At 34.2% G+C, this 11,252-nt stretch overlaps 1 pseudogene; it reads left to right on the top strand.

Moving 5' to 3' along the window:
* The first annotated feature begins 7,974 nt into the window (after positions 1-7,974).
* On the top strand, positions 7,975-8,143 carry LOC128923243 (5.8S ribosomal RNA; annotated as a pseudogene).
* Positions 8,144-11,252: the final 3,109 nt, after the last annotated feature.

Raw genomic sequence — 11,252 nt, 5'->3', positions numbered from 1 at the left:
TTTTGGAACGCAAAGTACTTTATTTCTCAATATTCATTGAGAACATTAGGTAGTGTTATAGATTGTTATCAAACGACTATTACAATATACTGAAAAACAATTGTGAAATATACAAAAATTAATATATAATGGTATATTGTATAGTTGTTAGAGAGAATCTTAACATAAAGATACAGATTTTTGAACGCAAAGTACTTTATTTCTAAATATTCATTGAGAACATAAGGTAGTATTATAGATTGTTATCAAACGACTATTACAATATACTGAAAAACAATTGTGAAATATACAAAAATTAATATATAATGGTATATTGTATAGTTGTTAGAGAGAATCTTAACATAAAGATACAGCTTTGAACGCAAAGTTATCAAACGACTTTTACAATATACTGAAAAGCAATTGAAATATACAAAAATTAATATAATGGTATATTGTATAATATAAAAACTATGTTTGGTTAAACGGCGGAAATAAAAATGATTATATTTACGTAGCCAAATGCATCGTCATCGTATTAGTGACGCGCATGAAGGAATTAAGGAGATTCCAACTGTCCCTCTAATTTACCCTGCGGGTTTGGGTAAAGAATATGCCCGAGGTAAGGCATGCCTGTCGTAAGAGGCGACTAAAATCCAAACATGCACAAATAGGTAACAGGCTGATGCTAATGGCTGATACTCAGGCTGTTATCTATGCGTGCTAGATAATATATTTCATGGCTTGAACGGAATTATGTTATCTTTTTGATTTAGCTTTTTCCAAAAAGGAATTGGTCACTCCTTTCAAAAAGGGCAATTGTGTTTAAGCCACAATTGCCTACCAGTGCAGAGCAGTATGGAAAGGCTCAACTGGAAGTAGCTTCGGCTACAAAGTCTTACCAGAGACTTAAACTCGGTGCCACGGGGAGCAGGAGCCCAGGAGGCTTCGGTTTCCGCCTGCTCGTTGGGTTACGGCCCTTCGGGGAGTATCGTGGTGGCTGTGGTTTCTAAACCTAAATGCAGGCAGAGGGCCTTTGGCTTTTCGGTGTGGAGTTGCAACCAACCGGGTGCCGGACCCAAAGTACGGCAGAGGTTTTAGATGGGCCTCGGCCCTACCAAGGTGGCATAAGTGTGTCCATACCACACGCCAATTGGTACTGGAAGTGTGCATAGCTACAATACAGGGCGCTGATTGACGCATTGTATTAATCCATTTGCGTTTTTGAATACACGTATGGTAAGGCCTTCACAGGCAGGTACATACGTTAAAACAAATCCACAACTGTCCCTATCTGCGAAGAGCCGAAACCACATGGTGATATATTTGCATATAAGTACTAATTAATTTTCATATAAATACTAATTGTATGAATTCATACAAGTAAATAATTTTCATATCAATACTTATTGTATGAATTCATACAAGTAAATAATTTTCATATAAATACTAAATAATTTTCGTTTAGATACTAAATAATTTTCATATACCTACTAAGTTTATGAATTCGTACAAGTAAAAAATTTTCATATATATACTAAATAATTTTCATATAGATACTAAGTTTATGAATTCATACAAGTAAAAAATTTTCATATAAATACTAAATAATTTTCATGTAGATACTAAGTTTATGAATTCATACAAGTTAAAAATTTTCATATAAATACTAAATAATTTTCATATAAATACTAAATAATTTTCATATAGATACTAAATAATTTTCATATAGGTACTAAGTTTATGAATTCATACAAGTAAAAAATTTTCATATAAATACTAAATAATTTTCATATAGATACTAAGTTTATAAATTCATACAAGTTAAAAATTTTCATATAAATACTAAATAATTTTCATATAAATACTAAACAATTTTCATATAAATGCTAAATAATTTTCATATAGATACTAAGTTTATGAATTCATACAAGTAAATAATTTTCATATAAATACTTATTAATTTTTATATAGATACTAAGTTTATGAATTCATACAAGTAAAAAATTTTCATATAAATACTAAATAATTTTCATATACATACTAAGTTTATGAATTCATACAAGTTAAAAATGTTAATATAAATACTAAATAATTTTCATATAGATACTAAATAATTTTCATATAGGTACTAAGTTTATGAATTCATACAAGTAAATAATTTTCATATAAATACTAAATAATTTTCATATAGATACTAAGTTTATGAATTCATACAAGTAAAAAATTTTCATATAAATACTAAATAATTTTCATATAGATACTAAGTTTATGAATTCATACAAGTAAAAAATTTTCATATAAATACTAAAATTTTCATATAGATACTAAGTTTATGAATTCATACAAGTTAAAAATTTTCATATAAATACTAAATAATTTTCATATAAATACTAAATAATTTTCATATAGGTACTAAGTTTATGAATTCATACAAGTAAAAAATTTTCATAGAAATACTAAATAATTTTCATATAGATACTAAGTTTATGAATTCATACAAGTAAAAAATTTTCATATAAATGCTAAATAATTTTTATATAGGTACTAAGTTTATGAATTCATACAAGTAAACAATTTTCATATAAGTACTAATTAATTTTCATATAAATACTAATTGTATGAATTCATACAAGTAATTAATTTTCATATAAATACTAATTAATTTTCATATAAATACTTAATAAATTTCATATAAATACTAATTAATTTTCATATAGATACTAATTTTCATATAAGTACTAAGTGTATGATATCATACAACTAAATAATTTTCATATAAGTACAAAAAATTTAAAAAAAAAATAAATGTTAAGCTATTTTTGATGTTGTAATATTTCTTATAAGCATAATGCTCGTAGAACATGACATAAATTACTTGTGAATATATGAATTTAAAACTTTTATATGGTTAAAAAGATTTTTTCCATACGATTTCGGGTTGGTGAGGTGTACGTGGCAGAAAACATATATGTTGTATGAAACTTTGACATTAGTACTTGTATGAAAATTTTAATACTTGTATGAAATTGCATACTTAGTACTTATATGAAAATTTTTTTCATATAAATATAAAAGTATTTAAGTGTAATATATAAATGAGAGCAAAAAAATTTATTCCTGGTTTGCTACAGTTGGTTTAAATAGAAATAATTTTGTTAATAATAAAATGTTATTAATTGAGATTATTCTTCTATACCTAACATAATGTAGTTGTTTTTTTTTTATTTAACTTGTTTTGGGGTTTGTTCTTCTATTCACCTAAAATATATGTGGGTAAAGAATAAAATTCAATAAAGTTAAATATTTATATTATTACGCTCGAATACTTTCATATCATATATGAAATAAAATGAAAAATAATTGAATTGAAATTATTAATTTCAAATCAAAAGAAAAACGTATATACTCTTAAAAAAAGATATATACACTATATGCATTGAAATAAAGTAAAATGTATAAAAAATGATATTATTTGAAAGTTTAACAAATACAAGAAGAAACATCGTCCTTACATTAATAATTATATTATATATGTATAGAGAACGAAAATTCTTTCTCACGATAAGATACAATCTCAAAGTCCGAATAAGACCGCAATAAATAATACAATAATATGAAATTTAAATGAAATGAAGTAAATTTTTTAATCGATCATAGTAGAAGAAATTTCATAATTATTTATTGTCGCGATTTCGTTCTTCTTTGCATTTTGTATATGTCGTGTACTTAATTTTCAAATATTGAAAATATCATTATAAAAATTTATATAGTATAAAAAGTGTTATATAAATGAATAAAAAATATTATTCTGGTTGATCCTGCCAGTAGTTATATGCTTGTCTCAAAGATTAAGCCATGCATGTCTAAGTACAAACAAATTAAAAGTGAAACCGCAAAAGGCTCATATCAGTTATGGTTCCATAGATCGTTAACAGTTACTTGGATAACTGTGGTAATTCTAGAGCTAATACATGCAAAATAAACACGGACCTTTTGGAACGTGTGCTTTTATTAGGCTAAAACCAAGCGATCGTAAGATCGTTATATTGGTTGAACTCTAGATAACTTGCAGATCGTATGGTCTCGTACCGACGAGAGATCTTTCAAATGTCTGCCCTATCAACTTTTGATGGTAGTATCTAGGACTACCATGGTTGCAACGGGTAATGGGGTATCAGGGTTCAATTCCGGAGAGGGAGCCTGAGAAACGGCTACCACATCTAAGGAAGGCAGCAGGCGCGTAAATTACCCACTCCCAGTTCGGGGAGGTAGTGACGAAAAATAACAATACAGGACTCATATCCGAGGCCCTGTAATTGGAATGAGTACACTTTAAATCCTTTAACAAGGACCTATTGGAGGGCAAGTCTGGTGCCAGCAGCCGCAGTAATTCCAGCTCCAATTGCGTATATTAAAGTTGTTGCGGTTAAAACGTTCGTAGTTGAATTTGTGCTTCATACGGGTAGTACAGCTATAATTGTGGTATGTACATTACCTTATGTATGCAAGCGTATTACCGGTGGAGTTCTTATATGTAATTAATACAATGTATTTTTTATATATTCCTCCTATTTAAATCTGCTTCAGTGCTCTTCATCGAGTGTTGTTGTGGGCCGGTACAATTACTTTGAACAAATTAGAGTGCTTAAAGCAGGCTCCAAATGGCTGAATATTTTGTGCATGTATGTATGTGATTGGCGTTGCAACCGTTTAGCCGGTTATAGCCGAATCGACGATAGTGCGCCACCTGTCTCTCTCCTTTGCAGTTCGGCGCCAGTTGGAGATCCCAAGTGTAACCAGGTCGCTCTCCTGGTCCCTCCAACGGAGTGGAGGCCTTCCCCTTCCTCGGCTTCCTCCGGCGGGTACTGCATCGAACACTTTCAGGGCTGGAGTGTTTTCGTCCATTCGGACAACATGACCTAGCCAGCGTAGCCGCTGTCTTTTTATTCGCTGAACTATGTCAATGTCGTCGTATAACTCGTACAGCTCATCGTTCCATCGTCTGCGGTATTCGCCGTTGCCAATGTTCTGAGGACCATAAATCTTGCGCAAAATTTTCCTCTCGAAAACTCCTAGTGTCGTCTCATCTGATGTTGACATCGTCCAAGCTTCTGCACCGTAAAGCAGGACGGGAATGATAAGCGACTTGTAGAGCTTGATTTTGGTTCTTCGAGAGAGGACTTTACTGTTCAATTGCCTACTCAGTCCAAAGTAGCACCTGTTGGCAAGAGTTATTCTGCGCTGGATTTCGAGGCTGACATTGTTCGTGTTGTTGATGCTGGTTCCCAGGTATACGAAATTATCTACGACCTCGAAGTTATGACTGTCAACAGTGACGTGGGAGCCAAGACGCGAATGCGCCGACTGTTTGTTTGATGACAGGAGATATTTCGTCTTGTCCTCATTCACCTCCAGACTCATTCGCTTCGCCTCCTTATCCATGCGGGAAAAAGCAGAACAAACGGCGCGGTTGTTGCTTCCGATGATATCAATATCATCGGCGTACGCCAGGAGCTGTACACTCTTGTAGAAGATTGTACCTTCTCGGTTTAGCTCTGCAGCTCTTATAATTTTTTCCAGCATCAGGTTAAAGAAGTCGCACGATAGTGAGTCACCTTGTCTGAAACCTCGTTTGGTATCGAACGGCTCGGAGAGGTCCTTCCCAATCATGACGGAGCTTTTGGTGTTGCTCAACGTCAATTTACACAGCCGTATTAGTTTTGCGGGGATACCAAATTCAGACATCGCGGCGTAAAGGCAACTCCTTTTCGTGCTGTCGAAAGCAGCTTTAAAATCGACAAAAAGGTGGTGTGTGTCGATCCTCTTTTCTCGGGTCTTTTCCAAGATTTGGCGCATGGTGAATATCTGGTCAGTTGTCGATTTTCCAGGTCTAAAGCCACACTGATAAGGTCCAATCAGTTTGTTGACGGTGGGCTTTAGTCTTTCACACAATACGCTCGATAGAACCTTGTATGCGATATTTAGGAGGCTGATCCCACGGTAATTGGCGCAGATTGTGGGATCTCCCTTTTTATGGATTGGGCAGAGCACACTGAGATTCCAATCGTCAGGCATGCTTTCTTCCGACCATATTCTGCAAAGAAGCTGATGCATGCACCTTATCAGTTCTTCGCCGCCGTATTTGAATAGTTCTGCCGGTAATCTATCGGCCCCCGCTGCTTTGTTGTTCTTCAAGCGGGTAATTGCTATTCGAATTTCTTCATGGTCGGGTAATGGAACATCTGTTCCATCGTCATCGATTGGGGGATCGGGTTCGCCATCTCCTGGTGTTGTACTCTCACTGCCATTCAGCAGGTCGGAGAAGTGTTCCCTCCATAATCCCAGTATGCCCTGGACATCGGTTACCAGATTACCACCTTGGTCTCTACATGGAATAATGAAATAAGACCTCTGTTCTACTTTCATTGGTTTTTAGATCAAGAGGTAATGATTAATAGAAGCAGTTTGGGGGCATTAGTATTACGACGCGAGAGGTGAAATTCTTGGACCGTCGTAAGACTAACTTAAGCGAAAGCATTTGCCAAAGATGTTTTCATTAATCAAGAACGAAAGTTAGATGTTCGAAGGCGATCAGATACCGCCCTAGTTCTAACCATAAACGATGCCAGCTAGCAATTGGGCGTAGCTACTACTATGGCTCTCTCAGTCGCTTCCCGGGAAACTAAAGCTTTTGGGCTCCGGGGGAAGTATGATTGCAAAGCTGAAACTTAAAGGAATTGACGGAAGGGCACCACCAGGTGTGGAGCCTGCGGCTTAATTTGACTCAACACGGGAAAACTTACCAGGTCCGAACATAAGCGTGTAAGACAGATTGATAGCTCTTTCTCGAATCTATGGGTGGTGGTGCATGGCCGTTCTTAGTTCGTGGAGTGATTTGTCTGGTTAATTCCGATAACGAACGAGACTCAAATATATTAAATAGATGCTTTCAGGATTATGGTGTTGAAGCTTATATAGACTTCATTCATGAGTTCATCTTGAATGTGCAAGTGTTTGAATGTGTTTATATAAGTGGAGCCGTACCTGTTGGTTTGTCCCATTATAAGGACACTAGCTTCTTAAATGGACAAATTGCTAGCAGTAACGAGATTGAGCAATAACAGGTCTGTGATGCCCTTAGATGTCCTGGGCTGCACGCGGGCTACAATGAAAGTATCAACGTGTATTTCCTAGACCGAGAGGTCCGGGTAAACCGCTGAACCACTTTCATGATTGGGATTGTGAACTGAAACTGTTCACATGAACTTGGAATTCCCAGTAAGTGTGAGTCATTAACTCGCATTGATTACGTCCCTGCCCTTTGTACACACCGCCCGTCGCTACTACCGATTGAATTATTTAGTGAGGTCTCCGGACGTGATCACTGTGACGCCTTTTGTTTCACGGTTGTTTCGCAAAAGTTGACCGAACTTGATTATTTAGAGGAAGTAAAAGTCGTAACAAGGTTTCCGTAGGTGAACCTGCGGAAGGATCATTATTGTGTTCCTATCCGTAAATATTATAAAAAAAAAACAAAAAAACAAACAAACAAAAAAAGAATAAAAAAGAAAAATTATTTTCTTTTCTTTCTTTTCATTCATTTATTTGAATGTTTTTCTTTTTTTCTTTTTTTTACTCCTTGTATTGTAGTATAATGAAAATTATATCGCATACATTGTATTTGAACGCAACAAACCTTTAAACATATATAGTTGTACTTATTATTTATAAAAATAATATAAATGATAAGTTAATTTGTTCTCATTAACGTGTAATTCCTTAAAAATTTATAGAAATTAAATAAAATGTAATAAAAAAGGAATTACTGTTTTTGTTGGACTAAGACATGCGCAACTTGTAAATTTTTGGGATGAAAATTACAATTTATTGAAATATGTTTTAAAATAATTTATATAATATACGAAAACGCAATGTTATTCTTTCAATAAATTAAAAACTCTTGACGTTAAATTAAAATAAACAAAAAATTATCACTCTAAGCGGTGGATCACTCGGCTCATGGGTCGATGAAGAACGCAGCTAACTGTGCGTCGTCGTGTGAACTTCAGGACACATGAACATCGACATTTTAACGCATATTGCAATCCAATTAATTAATTAATTTTAAAGTGCTGCTTGGACTACATATGGTTGAGGGTTGTAAGACTATGCTAAATTAGTTGCTTATTCTTTTAGTCAATTAAAAGAATTTAAGCACATGGTATATTACTGGATTGTATTTTTCAATCCATAATATTAATAGCATAAAAAGAAAAATAGAAAATATATTCTTGAACACCTCATATTTGAACGAAATTTTATAATAAATAAGAATCTTAGTATTCCCAAAAACAATAAAATTTCAATATTATTTCAAATAATATATACATTTAGAGGAACGTCTAGCATAAAATATTATTTTATTCTAGGATTGCCTTTAAATGTAAAAAAGCAAGAAAATAATATTGTTGTTATAATGAAAAGTAGTACGTACGGGATGAAAAGATTGAATATTTATTATTAAGAAAATTATTGGTGTTAAAAAAAATAATTATGTATGTTTCTTTAAAATAGCAAAAAGCTAAAATATAAAATAAATATAAATATTTTTATACAACCTCAACTCATATGGGACTATCCCCTGAATTTAAGCATATTAATGAGGGGAGGAAAAGAAACTAACAAGGATTTTCTTAGTAGCGGCGAGCGAAAAGAAAATAGTTCAGCACTAAGTCACTTTGTCTATAAGGCAAATGTGAGATGCAGTGTATGGAATATCTTAATATCTAGTATGAGAAATTAACGATTTAAGTCCTTCTTAAATGAGGCCATTTACCCATAGAGGGTGCCAGGCCCGTATAACGTTAATGATTACTAGAAAGATATTTCCAAAGAGTCGTGTTGCTTGATAGTGCAGCACTAAGTGGGTGGTAAACTCCTTCTAAAACTAAATATAACCATGAGACCGATAGTAAACAAGTACCGTGAGGGAAAGTTGAAAAGAACTCTGAATAGAGAGTTAAATAGTACGTGAAACTGCTTAGAGGTTAAGCCCGATGAACCTGAATATCCATTATGAAAAATTCATCATTATAACTGTGATATTTATAATATTATAGTAATAGTGTGCATCTTTTCATATAAGGACATTGTAATCTATTAACATAATAAAATATTTATCAAAAGATCATTGGTGTTAAGTTTATTCAAATTAATTTGCTTTTAGCTTATTAACATAGAATAAATACTGATGATTTGATAAAGTGTTGATAGATTTTACATATATAATGCTTAAATTCTTTTGAATTTTACAATAATATTATTATCATTGATTTTAATATTAATTGTATGCATTTATATGATTATCAATGCGAAAGATTCAGGATACCTTCGGGACCCGTCTTGAAACACGGACCAAGGAGTCTAACATATGTGCAAGTCATTGGGTTATATTAAACCTAATGGCGAAATTAACTTAACTTTTATATAATGGGATTAATTTTTAGTGAAATATTTTACTATTAATTCAATCCCGGGGCGTTCCATATAGTTATGTATAATGATAATTTATTGTTATTTATACCTCTAACTGGAGCGTACCTTGAGCATATATGCTGTGACCCGAAAGATGGTGAACTATACTTGATCAGGTTGAAGTCAGGGGAAACCCTGATGGAAGACCGAAACAGTTCTGACGTGCAAATCGATTGTCAGAATTGAGTATAGGGGCGAAAGACCAATCGAACCATCTAGTAGCTGGTTCCCTCCGAAGTTTCCCTCAGGATAGCTGGTGCATTTAAATATTATGTAAAATAATCTTATCTGGTAAAGCGAATGATTAGAGGCCTTAGGGTCGAAACGACCTTAACCTATTCTCAAACTTTAAATGGGTAAGAACCTCACCTTTCTTGATATGAAGGTTGAGGTTATGATATAATGTGCCCAGTGGGCCACTTTTGGTAAGCAGAACTGGCGCTGTGGGATGAACCAAACGTAATGTTACGGTGCCCAAATTAACAACTCATGCAGATACCATGAAAGGCGTTGGTTGCTTAAAACAGCAGGACGGTGGACATGGAAGTCGTAATCCGCTAAGGAGTGTGTAACAACTCACCTTCCGAAGCAACTAGCCCTTAAAATGGATGGCGCTTAAGTTGTATACCTATTCATTACCGCTAAAGTACATGATTTATAATACAATTTCGGTTGGATTATAAATTTTGAAACTTTAGTGAGTAGGAGGGTACAATGGTGTGCTTAGAAGTGTTTGGCGTAAGCCTACATGGAGCCGCCATTTTTACAGATCTTGGTGGTAGTAGCAAATAATCGAATGAGACCTTGGAGGACTGAAGTGGAGAAGGGTTTCGTGTGAACAGTGGTTGATCACGAGTTAGTCGGTCCTAAGTTCAAGGCGAAAGCCGAAAATTTTCAAGTTTTAATGAATTGTTGAGAATATATTATTATGTTTTCTTCATAGTAATTAAACACTTGAATAATTTTGAACGAAAGGGAATACGGTTCCAATTCCGTAACCTGTTGAGTATCCGTTTGTTATTAAAAATGGGCCTTGTGCTCATCCTGGCAACAGGAACGACCATAAAGAAGCCGTCGAGAGGTATCGGAAGAGTTTTCTTTTCTGTTTTATAGTCGTACTACCATGGAAGTCTCTCGAAGAGAGATATGGTAGATGGACTAGAAGAGCATGACATTTACTGTTGTGTCGATATTTTCTCCTCGGACCTTGAAAATTTATGGTGGGGTTACGCAAACTTCTCAACAGGCCGTACCAATATCCGGAGCTGGTCTCCAAGGTGAAGAGTCTCTAGTCGATAGAATAATGTAGGTAAGGGAAGTCGGCAAATTAGATCCGTAACTTCGGGATAAGGATTGGCTCTGAACATTGAGATAGTTGGGCTTGATTTGGAAGCAATACCATGGTTTATGTACTCGTTCTGGGTAAATAGAGAATTTCGGTTCTTGTTCCCCGGATAGTAGTTACGTAGCCAATTGTGGAACTTTCTTGCTAAAATTTTATAAGAATTATATCGCAAGATATATATTCTTATTTAATTATAACGATTATCAATTAACAATCAATTCAGAACTGGCACGGACTTGGGGAATCCGACTGTCTAATTAAAGCAAAGCATTGTGATGGCCCTCACGGGTGTTGACACAATGGGCCTCATGCATAAAACGTGAGCTTGAGCTCGGACTCGATTTTTTGAGTAAAAGGTGCTTGTCGTATGCATAATAAAATTTGATGTGTT

The sequence above is a fragment of the Zeugodacus cucurbitae genome, chromosome X (genome assembly GCF_028554725.1).
Source record: "Zeugodacus cucurbitae isolate PBARC_wt_2022May chromosome X, idZeuCucr1.2, whole genome shotgun sequence".
NCBI classification, from domain to species: Eukaryota; Metazoa; Arthropoda; class Insecta; order Diptera; family Tephritidae; genus Zeugodacus; species Zeugodacus cucurbitae.
The sequence above is the reverse complement of the archived record's forward strand: the minus strand, read 5'-3'. Positions and strand labels throughout refer to the sequence as shown.